This window comes from Acanthopagrus latus, chromosome 13 (assembly GCF_904848185.1).
Source record: "Acanthopagrus latus isolate v.2019 chromosome 13, fAcaLat1.1, whole genome shotgun sequence".
Lineage (NCBI taxonomy): Eukaryota > Metazoa > Chordata > Actinopteri > Spariformes > Sparidae > Acanthopagrus > Acanthopagrus latus.
The window spans coordinates 8463414-8486648 of NC_051051.1; the positions used below are offsets into that span (position 1 = coordinate 8463414).

The 23235-nt window shown below is 41.2% G+C and overlaps 1 protein-coding gene across 2 annotated transcripts in view; it reads left to right on the top strand.

The window, feature by feature from the left end:
* Window positions 1–23235, top strand: part of zbtb20 (zinc finger and BTB domain containing 20) — a 119959-nt gene that overhangs the window by 64981 nt on the left and 31743 nt on the right. Inside the window, exon 1 of one of the 2 annotated variants that reach the window (XM_037119715.1) lies at window positions 20517–20760. The exons of the other annotated variant lie outside the window; for it this stretch is intronic. The gene's annotated coding sequence lies outside the window, so the exon portion shown is untranslated. Of the gene's footprint in view, window positions 1–20516; window positions 20761–23235 lie in introns of those variants that run through there. 2 annotated transcript variants of the gene reach the window in all.

Here is a 23235-nt window from a genome sequence, read left to right on the forward strand (position 1 = left end):
ATATGCTTTTATAAATCTAAGGATGAGCGCTTTCCTTCTTCGTGTGTCCAGATACAGTTGTGGCATCTCTCACTCTCTCTCCCTCTTTCTCTCTCACACACACACAGAGCTAAAGTAAGGAACAACAGATTGGCTTACCTTTGTAGTCACAATGCAGAGGCAGTCCATGGTACTTAGAACAAAATATTGGGGTGTATCTCAACCCCCCCAACCCCCCACAACAGAGGGCTGAGACCCCACACCCCTCTCCCCAGCCTGCCCCACTCCTGCGCTCTCACTCTCGTCCTGCCTTTCCCCCCTTTTCTCTCCTTCCGTGAATCTGTTCTTTGACTAACTGAACCAGCGAGGGAAAGAGAGGATGGAGGGAGGGGGAAACATGAAAAGGGAGGGGGAGGGCCACAGGGAAATAGAGAGAGTGAGCAAAGAAAGAGAGAGGAGAGGAGAGAGGGTGGTCTCGGAATTTAGTATTGGAGAGAAAAAGAGCAGAGGGAAAAAGGGGAAGGTGAGAGCACATCCGTTTTTTCCTTTTTGTCCGAGGCAAGAGAAAAAACTGCGGAAAAAGAAAGCGAAAAGATGGGGTGAATATGAAAGGAGATGGAGGAAGGGGGGAGGATGGAGATGGAAAGCAGAGGTGGTGGGGATTAAAATAAAAGGGGGGAGGGAGGGAGGTTCACACTGTGGAAAGAAAGGGAAAAAGAGAAACAGAGAATAAGACAGCGAAACGGCAGAGGATGGAGAGGAAGAACTGAGGGAGGGGACAGTGAAGGAGAGAGAAACGGAGAGGGAGAGTGGGTGAGTGCGTGTGTGTACGTGTATGAGTGTGTGTGCATGTGTGTGTGTGTGTGTGTGTGTTAAGACAGAAGGAATTAGACCGAAAGAAAATGTGTTGAGGAGGAGAGTGTGAATTACATATGCATCACAGAAAAAGCAAACACGAAGCACCACGAGAGCGACTTAAAGAAGACCAAAAATCTCTCTCTCTCACACTCACACACACACACACACACACACACACACACACACACACACACACACACACACACACACACACAAAAGAAACAGGAGTTTGCATTAACCGGGTGAAATAATGAGATTGAAAATGCATGAAGGTTTTTCTGCTTGTTGTAACACTCTGCAGCTGTTGCCTTAGCAATGGTGCAGTTGTTGCCATGGCAATAGGGGGGCTTGTTGTTGTCATATGATCACCGTTGTAGTGCTGAGGACTAAGTAGGACCGGTGTATAAAAATCTGTGCGTGTCTATGTGTATGTACAGGGGCGTAGGTTTCACTTTCAACATTGGCGAGGACGCATGTTGGGCTGTGGGTCCCCTCTCAGGACATCTTGAGAATCAAAAATTTAATTTTCGACATTCTTTAGGATTTGTATGCACTCACACGTGCCTTTTCTGGATCTATGGTGGAAAATAAAAAATGTCAGGTTTTCAAATATAATGGAATATCGAGCAGTGAGCCTCTCAAGCATTCTGCAACACCTTGAAATATTAATACTACTCACATATATGATTTAACACTGTCGTATGAACTTTCAGGTCGCATGTAAACTCCAGTTGAAGGAATTAAGATTCAAAACTCCCACACTGTCATCAGAGCACATGCTGCTGTTTGTTTGACAGCTGCTGCGTAGCTACTGCTAAGCTTATTTTTGCCTTTTTACCATGAGGTTGACTAGCCAGCAACCCTCAGTTACAGACGAGGCAACATCATCTCGAGATAACTTTGCAAACTAGCAAACAAAACCTCTGAAAAACTTAGAAAACATCTTCATTAGCTGTCGTCACAACTCCTCCTGGCCTCTCAATAGTTATAATGTTGATAGTTTCTCCTTCTTCTTGTTCTTATTCTTCCTCTCTATTAATGGAAGATTGAAATCACTGTATTGATTTGAATTAAGTTGAATGCTGTCATCACCTAATTTACTAGAGGAATTGTCTAGCCTATGAGTCACATTCTAGTAGTTCGTCAAAATAAAGGTCCTTTCTTTCTTTCATGTTTTAATTGGGGGTGACAAATGCACTGAGGATGACATTTCCCTTGCTTAACCCCCCAAAATTTTACGGATGTGTAGTTGTGTGGGTATTTGTGCATTTGTGTTCATTCATCTTACACTGAGTAATATAAGGCTGAGAGGCATGAAGGACAGTGATAATTAGATAAGTAATCATCAGAAATTAAGTGGATTATTTCATTATAAGCTGTTACCGCATACCCATATATTTCAACACATGATTAGTAAATAAGTAAATTATTAATATATGATTTCTTGTACACGTTATCATCATGTGAACTATTTTGTTTGGTTGAATAAATGTAAAAAAAATTTTTTTTTTCAAAAGTTATGCACCCATCTCAGCTGTACACTCTGCCTTTAAGACTCTGGACCGTACCACTCAGGGGTTGTGTAAGGGGGAATGTGCGCTTCAGTGTCTTTGCATCATCAGTTCTATAATTGTACAAATCCACCCCTCACCCCACTTTCCAGCTCCCCACAATGCCGGAGCAATGGTGCAGCAATAAAGCAATTCGAAATGATGAACACACATTTATAGCCCAGGGTGAAGAGCGGAGGCTTTGATCGAAATGTACAGTGCAGTGTAACAAACACACACACACTTAACATCCACAGATGGCCACATCCTACAGATGGCCTTTGTTATAAATACACTCGCAGTCATGCTTCTTCCACTCAAGCTGTGTAATTAAATGCAAAGATGGGCCACCTTAATAACTCCACTTCGACTCAATTACATACCTGTTAATCTATGCCCAGAGTAGCTGTTGCTATGTTGCTGGCATTTGATCATCACCATTATCTGACTCATACTGGAACTGGTTAACTACAAGCCTAACTTGGTGGAAACAGCAGCCTAATGTGACAGTAGTTTAGTAAGATATCCAGCAGAGGTAGTTAAGCAATATTTCACTGCCATCATATAACATTTAATAACTCCCACTAGCTCTTGATGCCTCCCGACAACTCTATTTATTATACATTTAAAGACTAAAGGGCTGTAACCAAAGGGGTTTTTTTTCTAAGAAGACTGATCTTTTAAGAGAGTACTTTTGTCTATTTAAATGAATAACAGGGAGTCCAATAAAAGAACCAGATGATCTTTACCTCTCAGGAAGTGAGTGAATAATTTGCATTTCCAGTCCAATTAACAATATAATAAGCAAGTGTAAGTCACGTTTTGTTTCTTACTGATAATATTCAGTGGCTGTGGAAAGGCCAAACCTCACAGAAAAACATTTTACATGAAAAACTATACAATCTGTTTTTGGAAATGCACGTGTCTCTAAAACGTGGACTGAATATGTCAGGACATAGGCCTGTTTATTTGCAGTTACTAGTAATTTAATCTTCCTTCAAGCGCACCACTCAAACACTATATATGTCTTTCTAAATGTGTTTTTGCTTCAGGACTTATTTGTTTTTGAAATATGCAACTAATAGTTTTTTTAAATTCCAATGGGGACAGATGCCAGTCATAAGTAGAGCTAGACGGATAAAAAAAAAAGAAAAGAAAAAAAGTCGATATCAAGGTGTCGCAGATTCGTCTGTCAGTGTATTTTGGCCAATAAGAAACAAGACATGGCAGTACGGATGCAGTGTCACCATGGCATTGTTTGACCACCAGGGAGCACTGATTAGTTGTTTTTTCCAACTGGAGAATGTCCCACATAAAAACAAGAAGGTCTAAGGGATCTGTGGCAAGATTCATTATTTTTTCATGTTAAAGAAAAAACAGTACTATTGGTGAATATATTGTTATGATATTTTTAAACTCCCAATAAGATATCCAATATAAGGATCGGCCTGAAAAATCCAGAATCCATTGGGTTATAATGTACGTTTCTCAGACTCCAAGTTGTTGTTTCCAACTTCTTATTTGTCAGTAATTAAAATCAAATGGAATTTTTTTTCCCCGTCATTATGAGATCGAGAAAATGTACCAAAACTAGTTTGGAAAACTAGAATCCGCAAATATTTGCTCATCTTACTAGTTGCTTAAGTCCATCATCCATCATCCATTCTATTGATTGTTTCTGTTGTGGGGTTTTATTCTGCTTGTGTCAGATATTCTGATAATAGAATAATATCTTACATCCATTAAATTCCCAGTGAAGTTTACTGTCTCATTGCATCCATGTCATTTTGGACAACAAAGGTTATTACTGAACTGTAAAGTATCATGCCTCCATTACATGATATATATGTATATGTGTGTGTGTGTGTATATATATATATATATATATATATATATATATATATATATATATATATATATATATATATATATATATATATATATGTACCGAAATATTGATATCAAAATGTTTTACTCCCATATGTTGGCACTGGCACCAACAGTTGAGTATTCAACTGGGTCTAATTCCAATTCCAGTGTCTTAATATTTAACATTAAAAGTAGATTTCTCTTTGAGAGTGTGGACTGGCATCATATCATATCATGATTACATCTGTGGTGTGAAATGGTCTTAAAATTACACTAACGTGATTTATCACAATTTTTTCTGGGATACTATATTGATCAACACGAAGGAAATTATCGGGACGGATCGAGTGGAAGGATAGTAACAGGGAAGGGAAATTCAAATTAAAATATAGAAAGATGAGGAAGATACTCATGTGATTTAAGACCACTGAAGCTTCATATAAACTTCACATGAAACTTTGTCATGCATTTTTGGGCAGAACAAAGATTCTGTCACCATCACTTGATTATTTACAGGGGACAAAAAGACAGAGATAAGCAAAGTGTGGACCTACCCTTTAAAATGGTTGCCAATTCATTTTTTTTGTCTAATAATGAATCACTCACAAATATGAAAAAAATCAACAAACTCCACTATAATCAGTGCCCCACTCCTCAGTTCTCTGTATACTGTTGTACTACACTAGTCTTGACTAAATGCGACAGAAATTGGTTTAGAAAAACACCTGCAAATGTCACAGACAATTAAGTAGACCCACTTATCACATCTCTGATGATGTTTTTGTATGTGTTCATTGGTACAGCAGCACTTGATGTACCCTTCACAGCTGACTTATTCCCCCTCTAAACCACTAAACTCATAAACTGAAATGCAAAATCATAAACCTCTGTCAGTGAAAGTGTCCTTATATGAAGGTGGAAACATTTTCTGTGAATTGCAGAAACAGATTCAAGAACATTCCATACCCACGTAAATATTTCAGTGGGAATCTGGGGAGCAAATCATGTTTATGTGAACGCTTTAGAAATTAATGTGTGTGCCAGCATGTGTGTGAGGTAATCTGGTGACTATGACAGCTGTGTATGCACATGTTAGAGAGGAAGTGGCAAATGTGAGAGTTTGCATGCATACGGAAGGGGATTGATTGTTACGTTATGGGCCATATACTGTACGTACCACATCTCTCAGAAGATGATCCTAATATGGCTGACCTGTATACAAGATTATATAATTCAGCTCTCGAGTGAGCGAGGAGATCTGCACTCACATTTCCGTTGCCAAAGCTTGAGTATTCTCTAAAGTTATTTAACTGTCACAAGAAATGAGCTACAGGAAAACAGCCTAATACTGAAGATAATTATGTAGATGAGGAAAACACACAAACCTTCTACCCACACAGGCACACACCTACACATGCACATGGTGTTAAAAATATAACATGCTAGAGGTAGCAACGACCAAAACCCTCTCCCCGTGGACGAAAGATTGAGAGCTTTTACAGTGGTGTACATCCACAATCCTTGATTATGATAAATCGTTCTTAGATGTTAAGAGCACTCACCCAAAAATACGTTGTCTCCATCCTCCTGTGCTGCTTTGCTTAAAGACTATAGTCTTTTGGCTGTATGGTATGCCTCTGACCAAAAAGTAGGCCAAGGACAAGCGCTGGTCATCTAAACAGGCTAAAGTGAAGCAGAACATCCAGATCATGGGGCTGCTGACTGAAAAGTGGCCAGATTTATCTTTAGCAGGGGGCCAATGGCACAATTTTCTCTAGCACTGCTTCATTCAAATGACCATATATTATTTATGGTATTTTTCTTATGCTAATTTTTAAATTAGTCAATAAAATGTGTAAATAAAGTGTTACTTTGAATCAGAAGAGAAGATTTAAATGCTTGAAAATGTTGGTTTCAGTTACGAGATGCAGGCAGATACACTGAATTATTTTTAGTATGAGTCCGATATTAAAAATATCACTTGTCTTGTTGGCTTCTACCTAGCAGAATCTTCCTTTCCCAGTGGTACAAAAATATTCAGCTGGCATACCAAACCGAGAGACCATTTTTATGAGTTGTCAAGGCCAAGAGACACCTGCAGGTGTCTGCATGCTCACTCGAGGAAGTGTCACTTTTCGGTGTTGTTTGGGGTAACGAGAAGAGTTTGGCGGCTGCTTGCTGGCCTGTCTGCTCTCAGTGCTGCAGCCAGGACATCGCTGCATTCCCGGAAACCAAACTATCCTCGTGCAGGTGATGATTGCGGCGTGCCATGTGTGAGCTCCTCAGGAAACAAGCCACAATTTGGCTTCTGGGATTTTTGTGTCTCCCAAGGCAGATGTTCAGCAGTGTATGTAACATTTGTTTTCCAAGTGATATGATGGAAATATCACCACCAGATTGCCTTTGCATGGTCTGTGTACATGCATCGAAGCAGGATTTGGGGTTTGTTAAATGCTGCGCTGGAGCGGCACACCTGCTCAGCTGCTACGGGAACGCAAAATAGGAGATCAAAATCCTGCACTCGCAAGAACCATACAACTGTGCATTTTCTCGCTGCTTATTCCCCTAATAATGTGGATTACTGTAGGCTACCTTTACTCTTTTACTCGCAGTCACTTTATAAACAGGATGTACAGTTTCTTTCTCTGCTGCTTTTAACAGCTTTGGAGTTCATGGCTAAAGCTCCTGGAGCCTCTTGGGACACATCCGATTCAGTATCTGTATTAGGTGCTGATACTGATGTAATTCACTCATCGGAAGTAGGATTGATGTCAAGATTCTGTCGTCCAATTGATTGTCAGTGTTCCTGTTCCCATTTCCCATTTCCAATGCTCTGGATACATTTAAATTAAATTGGTTATATATGAGAATTTCATGTTACAATTATCCTGGTCAAAATAATTTGGCTTCACAATGTAATCCTGATCATCAAATTATGCTTAAGAATCCTTAAATGGCACTAAAACATACTGGAACCACTTCACCTTACATTTTTGTTCAGAGACCAGAATTTTTACGGCATCACAGAGAGGACCCACATCTTTTTGTGAAAATCCTCTCTAAGTGAAAAACAATCAAACAATCTTATCTAAGGTAATCATAAATAATTAGGCCCCGCCATGAGAATATAGGATAAGTAAATGGCGGACATTAGTTTGGAATCTGTAGCATTCCCACACATCAGATTTAACCTTTTTTGTGGGGGATACAACAGGTAAGCTGTATGTTATCACGCAAGATACTTTTTTCCATTCTCTCATCTTTCCATCCCCATGCAGATATTCAAATTAAAATAGTATTGTAACTGAACAATATTTGGCTCGTTTCATCTCTATCTATAACAGATAAATATTCATTATTGAATGTGAAAAAGGTGTAAGTTGAAGTTTGGAAAAGAACAATATTGTAAAGAGTTTCACCCTCGACACTATGGCTCATGTCGTTTGTCAGTACAATGTGTGTGTTTGTGCTGATCAAATTTGACTTGTGGTGGCCTGGAAACATCAACAGATAACGCATTCAGCCATCGCATTTTGATTGAAATATTTGAGAATCCTGATTGGTGCATGTACTAAATAATGATGATGATGTGAGATCTGTCTTCAAACGGAGCCCTGCCCACTTCAAATCAGCGAGAGGAGCACAGACAAAAGAACCACATTAGAGGAATCTTAGGGGAAAAAAACTAATTTTGGCAAAAAAAATGTGTTGACGCAGGTTCCTAATGCTCACAGTAAGAAGCTGATTGTGAAACTGAGTTTTTCAGGGCTTTTTAAAGCTGATGATTAAAGGAACAGATTGCTGCTAATTCTGTGGACGGCGCACAGACTGTGCCATTAGTCTTTGCAGTCTATTGAGGCTATAATATAACTGCCTCTTTGCCACTCATGCTGACAGAGAAATTATTATTCTCCAGATCAGAGAGCCTGTCTCGCAGCGCCTACATGTACCAGCATGCTTCGCACATTCGGGATTAGTCAGTTGTACGTATTCCAATTCTTTCGAACGGCTTCTTGGAACTAATAAAAAGAGCTCACATTGTGACAATGACACGTCTGCCCCTAGCCGTCCAATCATGAGTTGAGGTGGGTGCTTGAAATGCCACCTCGTCGTCACCTTGCTGAATTGGTTAGACTCTGACTAACTCATTCACAAGAATAGGTCTTCACCGTCAAGGCCGACCTAGCTCTACTTCTGCTGCCAGGTGGGCATGAGTGGCAGCCTGACTGTTCTGACTGCACTGACTCTGAAACCACGTAATACAATGAAAAGTATCCCTTTCTGCAGATATACTGAGAGGTTATGTGACCATCCAAAGTGCTGTTCTGAAGTCGGACTGTGCTGTGATACCACCAGGCGGAGAGAGGGAGAAACTCAAACCCTCCCTCTGGTCCCTGATACGTCACATATGAGGATGGTGGAAAGAAACCAGGCTGCAACAGAGAACACTGGCAAAGTGTTGTGGGTGTTATGCACATACCAGCACCATGACTCATATAAAATCACTGAAAGGATCATTTAAGCTTTTCAAGTTCCTTTCTGATTACATCTAAATGTCAAATACATTTTATAAAAACAAGAAAACAGGCACAACAATGATACATTTATTACCATTTACAGCCAGATATACAGCTGAGGCATGTCGACTCCCTCATCACTGCACACTGTGTGATTAGTCACCTCACTTCCACTTGTCAGTGAATGCTGTCTGCTTTGCTGACAGTCTGTTGAAAATGGCATTTAGCGACACTGATAAAGAAAAAGCATGCGCACAGTGAACAAGGTACTTACCTAACTAAAAGTAGCCTAGCTGGCTAGCTTTGCAGTAACCTCTCCTTGCTGATTATTCCCACCACCAGCCCACAGTTGGCTAATTCATACGCAGCGAGGGAATTCCAAGCCTGCTAATGCATTCACTTGTCCACTGCAGCATGTAATGATAGAGCCCACATTCATCCTCCTGGCACATCAGTCTGAGTAACAGAGTTGGTGGTAGGAGCGGAGACGTTCCTCTAAAGACTTTAATGTTTGCATGTTAATTTGAAAATGCAGCACATTTGGCAGTAGAAATCTGACTGTGATTAGCTAACTTTGGCTAGGTGTAGAAGGCTTTAATTAAGACCACAAAGCTAGATGTGAGTGATTAAATGTCTTTAGGATAGACAGACAGACAGACAGATAGATGTTTCCTTAGGACACATGCCAGGATGGGTGCCGTTTACTCCCTGAGTGATGACTGGAAGGCAGCCTCCTCTAAGGCTGCCAACAGTGGGCTAACAATCTTCACCTAGCCAACCACACACCACATGGCAGAGTGCCTTGTTCATCTTCTCAGCCAAGGATGAAATGTGAAATTGTAAAATTTAACAGTAATCACATTGTTTGACTAAATGTGTCATAGAAGTTTTGTTCTTCTTCTTCTTATCAGAAAAGGTTTTAGTCAAAGCTCCATGTGACCATGATTAGGACAGATTTTACTGCCCACAAACAGGTTCTCTTTTACTGAATAGAAATGATGTGTTCAGTGCATGTTGCCTCAGCTGAATGAATGATAACGATGTGTAGAAGTTTATAAGTTATCAGTTATCCACTAGATGATATAGACAATTTTGTTTGTAGAAACATGTTCCTCTTTGTTAAACTTTTCAACCCTGATACTCAAAATGACTTTGTGCACATTGTGCTGTGGTTGGTTTTAAAAAGAAAATCTGGTGTGTTATTATGTGGAGCTCAATGCCATCTCCTGGTGAAGCCCTGTACTACAAGAAATATGCCTCAATTTTACATGCAGTGTAGATCTGTTGCAAATCGAATGACTAATCGTCACGTTATCATGCATTTTAAACTGTTTACTGTTACTTATGTTGAGAGAACAACATCACATGTACGGACAAAGACGTAAGGTTACAGTAAGTGTGACTGGACTGTGTCATCGTGTTATGGTAAATCTGAAGATTAAAGAGGAGTAGTCCTCACAGAAAACATGTTGACACGTCTCAGATGGAATGACACAGGTGTCAATACTGAAATGAGTGATGGCTGAATTAATTTACCTACTTCAGTTTCAGGGTCCTGCTATTGTGCGTGCTGGCTCGCGCTCACGCTGTCATGGCTTCCTGGGGCACTTGAATCAAACTGAGCCATTGTTAATGTTATTAGTAACACCTGGGTTTTCCCTGCTATGGCGGTTGAAGATGTCTGCTGTGAAAAAAAAGGCCTGGCCCTGGATAAATAAACCCCTTTTACTTGGAGTTCTCTATTCAATGCTGTTTTGGATGTTTCGAGAGTGCACAAAATTTCCTGCTGATGTATGTCAGATGGGTGCTGCCAGCAGTGAACAAGGTTGTGCCTATTAAAGAAAGGCTTGTGGCTACAGTATCTGGAACTCATAACATATTGAAAACAGCTGAAAGAAACACGAAACAGTGAAACTAAACCGTTTTCTTTCTTTGCTTGTTTCTGGTTTTGTCCGCCGTGGCGTCACACATGCCAGTTTTATTCAGCCACAGGCTATATAGGTGCCATTCAAAGGTATTCAGCTATTAAGGATCAGGGCATGAACTGTTCAAAATGAGGAGGGAAGAGAGAAGGCGGGAGGGAAGGGAGGTATACTTACTGCCTTGAAGGAAAAATGATGGTTTCAAGACCATAGCTAATAACAGAGGCTAGTTCAAAGTATAATATGTAGCATTTCTGCTTTAAAACGACAAAGCTTTTTATTATATTATTTTGAGTTTTGTTCCTACACTACTCTAAATGTTTCCAACAATGTTCACGCTCAGAGAAATCACTAAGGTTCCTGTTGGAAAGATAGTTGGTAAACTTGTCAAATACTGGAACTTTAGGATAGTAGTTCAGGTCGGCACGGATCCAAAAGTGTTAGTATATGACTGGTTGGGAATGAGCCTCAAAAATCAAGCGTCTTACCAAGGGGAACTTTAAGTTTACTCAAGTTGTCAGCGCTTTTCATTAACTTTCAGGGATACACCAGATAATACTTCAGAAAATGAGGAAGGAAGTCAGCAAACGTGACTAAACGTAACATTTATGCAGGTACTTCCATTGATGACGGCCCTAAGTGCTAAAACACATGGGCATATTTCTACTGTTGTCATTGAAATATTAAAGGCTTTTTAACTCATCACCCTCTTGACTGCCTCAGACTCTTTCAACTGAAGAGCACCAGAGGGACACCATTTTTCACACCCGAGCGGCATTCCTTTCTGTTTGCTGAATGAAGACAACAACTCCCATGCTCCCCTGCTACTTAAGTCTTCTGTTTCGTTTTGACTGAGGGACCCCTGGTGGCAGAAATTACAAACTGTGCATGTAATCTATGAACACCAAGTCAAAGTACAACACTGGTGAAAGATGTGCTGACTGGGTTTCTATGCCTAACCTGTGCATAGGTCATCTAGAGGCCGTTACCATTATTTTCAATGTAAAAGGCCACTGAGTATTTCCAAGAACAATGGAGAGTTTAACATTTCACTCCTGCCCATATCAAACAGTTGTGGGTCCAGTTTTGTGGTAGGACCGGCCATGTGCAGAAATCGAAAGCAGCCTTCCTCTTTAAGCCCCTCAACACTTGACAGCAGGACAGATGAGGATGTCAAAGTCCAGACTTTGAATCGCCATGACATTCCTCCTCATGACCACTACCACCTGCCACGGCTCCGACTGCCTGCCAGTCACCTGTACGTATGTCATTCAAGGTCTTGGCCAAGCTCCTGACAGTGCAGTCATTGAAGGATGAATGTCGGTGCCTCCTAGGGAGAAGGAAAATTTCTCAGGCACTTGTTTCCCCACTAGCCAACACCTGGAATTTCGCTCACTTGCTGAACAGCCGATGAGCTTCCTGAAGGCCTTCAGAGGAACCGACCGCAACAAGGCACATTATCGTCATCAGGTCATCCATGAAAGCTCTGGGGGGGGTCAGGGTGGCTTATGTTCTTCCACTCACTGACATGATTGATTGAAAGCATGAGGACAATGACTCAAATGGTGTCTCGCATGGAAAATCCTCCACAGGCACTGTAACTTCAACCAGATTTGATTTTAACACTTTTTAAACTGATAGGAACACCTGGTTTATTCAGATTGTGAGATCACAACACTGACATCTATGATCAAATACTAGTCAAACACAATGAGTAGCCTCAGTTAAAGGGACTGCTCACCTCAAATCAAAAAAACACAATAGCTGTAAGCTGTAGTCTTATTTATCCTTCTAGATTGTTTATGTTGTGAATTTAATGAAGGAACTATTTTCTTTTTTCTACCAAACTACACCTGCCAACCATATCACTGCAGTGAAGGAAGTACACATCTATTTATAGACAAGAGGCTTGCAAACCAAACTAGTTAGCTATTCAACATATATTATGTTACACTTCAGCTGTAAATGTCTTAAAATGACCATACCCATGTTAAATATTTGGACATACAGTGTCCTAAATGTCAGAGAAATCATATATAACGTCTTGGAACAGTCAGAGAGCAATATAGAGGGTTGAAAACCATGTAAATGTCAATGAAACTTTAAACCTGGGTCATGTGAGATTTTTATCAACAATATTTGTTGCTTAATGGTGTGTTCACTCCTAGCTAATCAAATCTTTGCTTCGGCAAAGCGCAGCAGGATTTGACTGTAGGATCATTTGTGGTTATTTGCATCGCGGTGGGTGATTATTTGCCCCAAAGAGACAGATTTACTTCACTATCCATTAGCCATTCTCTAGTGTGTTGAATTGAGGTCCGCCTCTCACTCAGCTCAAGTGAAGTAAAGTACATTTCCCCTCCAGCTCCAGTCGGCAGTCAACATTACAGTACATGAACAGCCGAAAGCGAAGGTCACGTTGATAAACTGGGGCAAAGTTAAATCCACTCTTTAATCCCCACAAATAGAAAGTAAACACTAAACACTCTTCCTGGTGATGAATAGCTCTGTAACTGAGCAGAATCTGTTGTTACTCTGGGTGTCACTTCCTCCAGGAGGTCTTGCTCTGCACCCGACTCTGAGCTGGCTCCAGAACACTGCGGCAGAACTTGCCTTCAAAACTGCTCACAAATAAGTCTGTGGAGTGATCAAGTCATGATTTTTCTTCGGAAAGAGAAGTTTCTGTTGAGTTATAGAAAATATTTTTTGGGTACTTTGAGCCCCACAAGCCCAGTGCCATGTAGTTCCATAATACTTGAGAGAGGCAGACATTTCTATGGCTGATGTCTCTAAAACTCTGCAACTCATTCAAAAACAATCTAGATGGATAATTGCCACTACAGCTAAGATGAAAAATACGTATTTTTGATTTTGGGGGACTGTCCTTGTAAAGCACCAAACATGAGGCCATTTTGTTTCAGGGAAAAGAAAAGGGAAAGCACTCTGCCTCCAGGCGATTTAAGGCAGTTGCTGTAACAACAAAACATATTGGTTGAAAGTATATATACAATGAAGGCAGAGGAGTTTGTGTGACTGCCATCTAATCACAATTCTGATGCAGTATTTTGTGGCAAGAGGTGAAGTGAAGTATGAGTCGCAAGGCAGAGAGCTGAGGAAGGATCTGTGGAGAGCGGTGGCACGTTATTCTTCTATCTCAGCCACAAGGCTGACACAGACAGGGGGCCCTTGTGAGCTGAAAGACAAGTGAAGAAGCCTATTAATCATTTATACCACTTGGACCGTGTTCCCAAAAAGACAGCATTGCGATAACTCATTTATGTTACCTCGATTGTCTTTCTAAAAAAGGGACAAGTACACGTCAGCGGTGCGGTTCAGCTCTGGTCGTCATCGCTGCTTCTCTCTGTCTGAAGCTGCCACGGGTTCAGTCTCAATATGAAGTTCATTTGTGGAACACAATACAGTTGTGGAATTAATTCCTTGAGTATGCGTGCATCAGATAAACCTAAAGAAGTTTTACCACAGCTGAGAGAGTTGTTTTGTGAGTAAGCTATTGTCCTTTGACTCACTTATTGCTTCATTTCACTCCAACCATGTAATTCTTGTTATACCGCATTGTGTAGTACAGCACTGTGGAAGCACACAACAGTTTCTTCGAATGACTTGTTCTGTCACAAGGTTGAGGCACGAGCAGCGCTCCAGTGTGAGCACAAATCAAACCAGCGATGAGTTAAAGCTGACAAACAAGCAAATTCATCTATTTCTTTTTGTTTTCTCTTTCTTTTCCCAAAAACCCTTAACCTCCAATAGCGTATGACTCACAGAACAGTTGGTGCCGCTCTGTAAAGCACAAGAACTACAGCGTCTCTCTCACCTCACACATGTAACACAACCTGCATAAAGTACGTACATTTTAACAGTTTCTGCAGAGTCTGATAACACCGAGGTGCAGACAGAGAGAAGTCCCATTCCAAAAGGGAGAAAATAAAACATTTGTCAGTGCAAGAAGAGTCTTACTTCCTCTCACATCTGCCTCGCCTGTGATCATTTCCTTTGAGTTTCAATGAAACATGTAATACTAATGTTGTCACTGACATGCTAAACAGCCACAGAAAAAGTTATTTTAGGCCCAATAATTGACAAATTAAGACCAAAGACCAAATCACCAAAAAGAAAGAGAGAGGAGGATATCTAACAAAGCGATGTTATTGTCTGTCAACTATCTGCAAGCAGCCACTTTTGAAGATGAGAGGTGAGTTGCTCTCTGCATCGCAAACTTACTGTGCATTACAAAATATTGCAGGCTTCCGGCGGTTTGTTAGCAATTTTAATTGTAATGGCCATTCAATTTATCTGTCCAGAACATAAAACTGTAGAAGAGACAAGAGAAAGATGTTGTCTGTACTGTTTATAACTAAAACTAAGACTATGAGTATGAGGAAGGAGAAAGATGGCCGACTTCCAGACAGCCACAACACGTGTGATTTTACTGTAATGTACGCTCCAGTACAGTATTTGCATAATTCTGAGGGTGTAAATAAGATCATGTGTCTGTTAATTTAACTATATTCATATTTGCAAAGTTACGAAGGCACGCCCAGATAATGCTCCCATTACTTAAATATAGAATGTTATGTGTCATATAATCATAAGTATTATTAATTTCTACTTTTTCTTTTTCTTTTTTTTTTGTTAATGTTCAGTGAAGTCCTTCATGCTGTTGTTACCTGCTTGGTGCAATACTCCCACCTTGACATCGAATACAAAACTGAGACTGACATTTTTGTACTTTCCCACTGAGTTGTGTGTTTGTTTTTTTTTTTTGTTCATTTATTCTAGCAACCATATAGCAACATATGGTTGCTAGAATAAATGCTAGCATTGAACTTTTTCTAAAAAAAATCATTTTGCATCCCATGTACATTATCAATTTGATCATATTTACGTCCACCAAGCAGGTTGTGTTTTTTACCCGTGTCTGTAGTTGGTTGGTTTGTTACCAGAATTACACAAAAACTATCGAATGGATTACTACAAAACTTGGATGGAGGATTGTTCTTGGCCCAGAATAGACCCCCATTATCTTTTGGTGTGGAACTGGATAAACATGGGGTGTGAGATAGGGTGTATTTCGACAACTCTGTTTATTCTTCTGGAAAAAAATGCATTGATCTAATGGAAAAAAATCAGGAGTATTTAAATTGCTGGTTTCTGTGAGTGAGTACATTTTGATGCAGATCCAAATAAATATCAGGAATATAAATGTGTTATATCTGACATTGCTTTAGGCTTGATTGGATTGAAAGGGGCTGTTCTGCTTTGGCAGGAGGTATGCACTCTACTGAGCACCATTCTAGTTTTACCAAGTAGTTTGATCTACTTTTTCTAAGTAGCATTTGTTAACCAAACTGGATTTCACTGTGGGCCAACTTTTTCTGTAGTTCAGTGGCTTCCAGCTTGATGTAATTGGCAGCTTGCAGAGCTATGCTTTGTAAGTAGCTTCCGTAACACTGTTAAGAGGGAAACTGTTACGGAGAATCAAGGTGTGTCTCACTTTATTCAACCTTAGATGGTGCATTGGAATTTAACAATGGGCGGTGGCTCTATCTGTGTTTACAAGTAGCTTTACACAGTTCAAGGAAAACGAGGCTATGCCGAAACGTCCTTGAGGCAAGGCTCAGGCCAATCATGATCTGTGTTCACGGTGTGGTGGAGTGTGGCGTGACCATGCTGACTGGTTTGTAGGTGTGGAGGCCTGTTTAGGCAAGGAAACATGCTCGACACTAAACAGGATCAGCAGGTCATATCACACTACCACACACGTGTGGAATACTCCACTGGTCCTGTAAAAGAGGGTTTCATATGCAAATAAGGTCATGGTAGTGCTGGTCAATGCTTAATACGTGACCAAATAGAGCAGGCTGACTCATGGAGCGCATAGAGCACATATAAGGGTGTGGTATTTTTTTTAGCATGCTAATGTGTTAGATAGTTTCATGTAATTATATGATTTTATATAAATCTCTTACCTGGGGTACCACTTTTAAAATTTTGGACAACAGACAGACATTTAAGTAACAATTTTAAAGAATAAACAGAGCAATCCTGACAAATTCAAACAAAACAGACACAGGATGGTACATTTTTGGGACTGAAATAACATTTTAATTACACTGCAAATTGAGTGAAAACTAATTCCACCTGTCCAGAGCCAGTTTGCACATTGTCAGTTTCCATCCACCTCATAATGAGCTGTCTAGACTGTCTGTAATGAATAGCCGGTGGGCCATTCACTTAGTGGAAAATAAAATAGAACAAGTTACACAAGGACGAGACCCGTGACCAGACTTGAACAAAAAACATTGTTGCTAATACAGAAGCTATAATGATTTATTTTCAAGTTCAGGGTATTGCAAGTTAATAAACTGTCGCTTGAAAACGTCCAGTTCAGGTTGTGTCGAGTAAAAACCTTTTTGTGTGTGTTTGTAGATTCAGCAGAGGCACTAATGTTTACACCATCACTATGCTCCAACTGCATATAAGTGTGAAACACTCGACACCTACGAAAACCATCGGAGGTTGTTTGCAAATGAAGGAAAATCTGAGGCGCGCGGCAGTATTTGAATAGAGGAGGACAGCATAGAGGCAGAATAAACTGAATGAATGGATAAACAAATAAATAAATAAATGTTATAAAGAAGAAGTCATGTTGCTGCCCTCTGTTGGTTACATTTAAAGCTGTGTGTGACATGACTGGGCCTGCCAAGTAGAAAATACAGTCTGTTCCAGTTGTACCTCAGAAAATATTTTAGCTGTGGCAGGAATTCAGTCTTCATGTAAAATATTAATCACCAAGAAATTTTTAAAAAAGCCTTTCTTGTGATTTCTATGTCACGGGTTGCGGGCGGGTAAAGTTCAGGTATAATTAAATTAAACCTGAATCTGAAAATAGTTATCTCTAAAATATGCTGCTTTCTTTGTCTTTGTATGAATTTTTTATTTTGTTTTTGTTTGATGGAAAATGATTGAGGAATTCATAAAGCATGAATAAAAACCCATTAAGAGCTCTACTCATGCATTCACATGCAGCATGTGTCAGTGGAAGGTGGACAAATTTGACAATCAGCATGCTTGTTTAGTTGGTTCAAGTGTCAAGGTTTGATAGGTAAAATATAAAAACCACAAAGTAAGAGCTGGGTAAAAAGATTACATACAATTCAGTTTTTTCAAGTTTTAAAGATTGTGGCATATAGTTTTAGTTTTCTTTAAGTTTCTTAAGACACTTCTGCACTTGAGGTGCAGAATGAATCCACTTGAATGAACTTTGATGAGGACAAACATTTCATACAAAACCTGTCAGTGTTTTATTATAGAATGACCTTGAGCTCAATTATCGGTTTGTCCTTTACCTCCATGTTGTCAAGCCAGCACTCAGATCAGATCACATCTTAAGTATTTGGCACTGAAGCCTTTTTATCATATATACATATTTAATGTTCTTATATGTTTTACTCTTGACCCATATATAGTGTGATTTGTATCATGTATTCATCTTGAAAACCAGAGACAGTGTTGTTCCAGGATGTTAATGATCCTGAGAGGGAAGGCCTTGCAATCCTGAAGTGACTCATTTTCTTAAATTATTTATTTTTTAAAATATTTTCTTTTTTCTATAACAAAATCTTATCTGAGGGGTTCAAAATGTGTTGAAACTACCTAGACGCTTAAAAGTTTAGATTCATTAATTGTAGGAATATAAAGTCAATTTTCGGTCACTTTATTTTTTTAAACCTGTTTTTGTGTTGTTGTTGTTGTTTTACATATTATTATTTAATGTTATAATTATGGTACAATAAGGGGAAATGGGTGTACAATTCTACTGTGTCATTCTTATTGCACTACATTTATAAAATAAAAGCAGATGTAGTGTCAAGCTTTGCACAAAAATAAATTACTAAGATGTGTTCTCCAAAAATAGCACATTTTAGATTAGATTTTTTTTCTTTTTTTTTTTTTGTCTTTGGGTGGCAACAATGTGCTGCCATGAAGTGCATGTCCAATGCAAATGCACTTAGTGGCTCCACTAAAACAAAATGTTCTCTACGTTGAATCCTCCCTGCACGTGCTGCCGGCTGAGCCATGTTAATCAAGACAAACAGTGTGTCTAAAAGTCTGTTCCGGGAAAGGCGTGCACCACATGGACCTGTCGTTTCAGGACGTTTCGTTCACGGTCCTGGTAAAAAAAGAAATAATTCTGACTTTTAGTTAATATTAAAAGCGTTTTTGTAAACGTGCTTCTTTGTCGGGTGGTGCACAGCAGCGCATTAAGTCCGGTGGCGGTGTTCCTATGGTGTTCCTGGTTAATGTAGGTCAAAGCAGTGACGGAAGGGTGTCCTCCGTTGAACCCGCGGTATTAATCCACATCGCAGTCCTGCAGATGGCGCGCACAGTCAACTGAGTGCCCCGGGTGCTTACCACGGTGCTCACACAACAATATCCGTATGGAGCCTTCCCAGCCTGAGAGATGGCGATTGTCTGAAGCAACACCTCTGTCTCCCCCTGTACAACTGGAGGGGCTGTGAACGCAGAGTTCAAGAGAGCAGCGTTTTCAAAACTAGAGTTTTTCACGGCCTGTGTAACGTGCAGCAGCACGGGGACGTGTTATCAGACGGGCTGCTCGAGCGTAACCTTAGATGACCTCTTTGTCAGTAAAAGCTTGTCTTTCAGGAGGCAGAGCTGCTTACACGGACCGTCCTCCAGCCCCGTGAACTACACACGGCTCCAACACGTGAATCGTACTATACATTGAAAGTACGTCTCAGACACAACCCTCAGCGTGGTTCATTATTCTGATCTGAACTACAGACAAGCGTGTGCGCACACACGCACACCTGTCACTGTCTAGACAGGGAGGGGGCACTAAGGCGGTGGGTGAGGGGGGATCCCACATGACCCATTACTGCTTTATTCTGTGCCAGCCACAATATATCTCAAGGCGCTGGATAATGACAAAAAAATCAACAACAACAAGAGAAAAAAGCAATCGCTCTACTAAATCTGATTGGCCGGCTGAACCGACACGAATTTTTTTCCCTGCTCGCAAACTCGAGGTCAGCTCGGGACGTTAAAAAATAAATAAATGAGAAAATAGAAATGCGTAGAAAGTAGAAGACACGGCACACAATCTAGCTTGTTGGTGTCGGATATGATCGACGGCGCCGCCGTCCAATGGGAGAGCGAGGCGCAGCTGGCTCACTGTACTGGCAGGGGCGGCGTCCAATGCAAAGTTCAGACGCATGATGGACACATAACTGACAATTCCCCTGTCCTTTTGATCCACGCTGGGGATAGATTTGAGTTCATTCACAATTGTGAACGCTGATATTTCGAAGAGTTGGGAGCCCACTCACGTATGAAAATAAATATATATATTCAAATTAAATTAAAAGGGTGGGTTTAATGGGTGAAGTGAAAGCTCTCGCTGCGGACCTGTTCTAACCCTCATCCTTTACAGGTTTACGCAGCCATGACTTCCATTTATTAAAAAAAAAAAATGCTGTTGCTGCGCAGACACGAGCAAACTTTAAACACCTCGAGTAGGAGGAACACTACTACTACAACTACTATTACTATTAACTCCCACCACTTCCAGAGAGCCATAATGGAGCCGGCTCCACCGTCCCACTGTGCTCCCTGCGATTGGGGCACAATAATGTTGACGGATTTCTGATCCAACCCAAGACAGTGCACTGTTCTTCCAATAGCAGCTTTAAGTGAAAAGGCGTGCCTGCCTGCTTGAACACCCCTCCGCCCCCCTCCTCTCCTCCTCCTCACCAGCACCACCACCACCACCACCCCTCAAAGTACTCGATGTATAGTTAAAAAATGGGAGGGCACACTTGAACCGAGCTGCTCTATGAAGGTAGGCTGCAGCGTGTGTTTATTGATGAGATGAAAAGAAGATGGAAGTGAGAAATGAAACAAAGTAAAGGAACATATTAAAAAAAAAAAAAAAAAAAAACAACTATACGCGCTTCGTCGGGGGAAAAAAACAGGGGGAGCCGTGGAAACGCTGTCGCCACTTTTTGAACGAGCTTCGGAGTGCAGGTAAGAAATTCAGAAAAGTAGGAAAAGGGATGGGTCTGTACAATATCTATAGCGCTGTTATCACGGGGGGGGGAGAGAAATAAGAGGCAATTTCTCCGTAACGAGAGATTAAAAACGTGCCCGCTGACTTTACGCTGAAATGCACGAAATGCCTCTGACTTCCATGTAGTTGTGGCTGGCTTTACCAAAACCAAATATTAAGCTCTACATAATCGGAAACTTCATTCTTGAGAGGATCTCAGACATTCAATAAATGTGACGCCAGCCTACGAGATGAAGTGAAACGAGTCCCTCATGTTAAGGGGGCTTCTTTTTTTGCGTGCGTGCGTGTGTGTGTGTGTCTGCCCAGAGGTTTTTTGTTGTCCGTTTATATTCGACTACAAAAACGCGCTGCCCTGGCATGACGCAAGTTTCCCCATCTGTCATTATTCTCGACATGCCCCTTTACCTTTAGCCCTTTACTTTCGGATTTGCCCGTGAGCCCGGCCAGGGGGACACTCGAGAACAATACTGTGGTCAAAGTGTGTTCACAGGTCTGTTTCTCTCAATCAGCCAAAGCCCCGGCGATGCTCGCAGGGCTGCTTGTTCACATTTTACACACTGTGAGCCCGGAACAACTGTGGCAGCCGACGTGCGCATTTGGCTTTTAGGTCAGTTATTTGAATCGGAGGTGTGTGGAGGGGGGAGAGAGAGAGAGAGGGAGAGGGAGAACGCGTTTCCTTATCGCAATTAAAACCATCCCCCCCGAAAAAACACGCTCTCAACAGAAAACGCATTTTCTCTAAAAATGTTCAGTTTGCTGAACTTGCCGGAAAAAAAGAAAGAAAAAAAAAAAAAGATTTGGTTTCTCTCCGATGTGTGAATTGTAGCAAGCGGGGCTCGCACAGCGCTCCATACTCAGACAGATGTCTAGCCTACATTTTTTATGAATTAATATCAATACGGTGTGGCATTTATGAGATGGGGTTACATTAAGATGTGCTCAGCAGGCGGAGAGACGGCGGCTGCTTAATATTGTGTCTGAAGGTAGAGGGAAAAAAAACAAAACAAGACTGCAGGGGTCAGTTTGGGAGATAAATCACAACTAGATCCAGTGGGACTCTGCTCTGGATTTCGGCGCCGCGTTTCTCCCCCCTCTAAAAAACAAAAACAGAAAAAAATCTGATCACTTTAATGGTCGTAATCCGCGTCCCCCCTTGTTTTTTACTCACAGGATACAGTGTGTGAAAATGTTGCGATGTGAGGAGGATGTTCTTTTTGGGGTTTTTGTTTTTTTTCTTTTTGGGCAAAGGGGTGGCCTAGATATGTGGCCATGCTCTGGTGTAATTAAAGTTGCAAGAGGACGCTTCCTGCGTTTCCTTTTGAGACATTTTTGTTGCAAAATATTCATGGGCAACTCGTGATTCCTTTTCTGCTCTCGCTTATTAGGACAGCTGCTTTACAAACCGGCCCACTCCAACCTCTTGGTTAAAGTTTAAAAAAAAAAAAAAAAAAACAAAAACGTGTATGTGTTCGATGTTGGCGCGATAAAAAATTAATGAAGCAATGACTCCCCCAAAAAATCACTGGGAAAAAAAGGGGGCCGCGGTTGAGTTTAGCCGGAGCAACATGTCAGTCCTGTTCTCCAGTGCTCTATCTATCCCGGCGAGTGAATGAATGTGTGTGTGTGTGCGCGTGTGTGTGAGAGAGAGGAGGTGGGTTTCGTGCGTGCGTGCGTGTGTGTGTGTGTGTGGCAAACAGATGTTGTCCCAAAGCGCTTGGCTTTGTCAGATAAAGAGAGTAATACATCATGTACTTGTCTGTCAGGAGCGCCGCTGACACTGTACAATACGAACGCGTTCTGTGTCTGGTGGGCTGCAGAAGTAGTTGTGCGCAAGGTAGAGAGCTTTCGCTAGTTGTGCCAGGGGCTTTTGGTTCCGGTGTGGTCACAAAAAGACGCGAGGAGAGACAGGCAGAGAGGAGGCCGGGTCCCGGGGCTGACTCCTGGAGGAGGCTGCACGAGAGCGCAGCGCTGCGTCCAGCTTCCTCCAGCGCAGACACGGTCTGATGTGCACCTGTGTGTGTGTGTGCGGTTGTAGGTGCGTGTGTGTGTAGGTTTCTGTCACATAATTGTTCCCTCACCCCCCTTTTTTTTTCCACTTTTGTTTTGATCACTTCCTCTCCCCTCGCCTTCATTCAGAATATCCCTCTCCACAACGTAAAACGGGCTGCCATCCTATAGGCTCGCTTATGTAACTCATGGCAGCTCTGGATGATTTGTTTTCTGAATGGACACATTTGGAGAACACAGAGCTTTGCGTGTGTAGCAGGAGGAGAAAAAAAACGCAGCATTTCGCTTTGATGTAAGATTTCAGCCGGGCATAATTATAAATCTGTCCTATGAATCGGAGCATATTGATTGACAGGCTGCATGTGGGTGAGTAAAAGTGAAAATTATATTGTCACAGTGGAGTGCGCTGGATGGAATACCCTTCA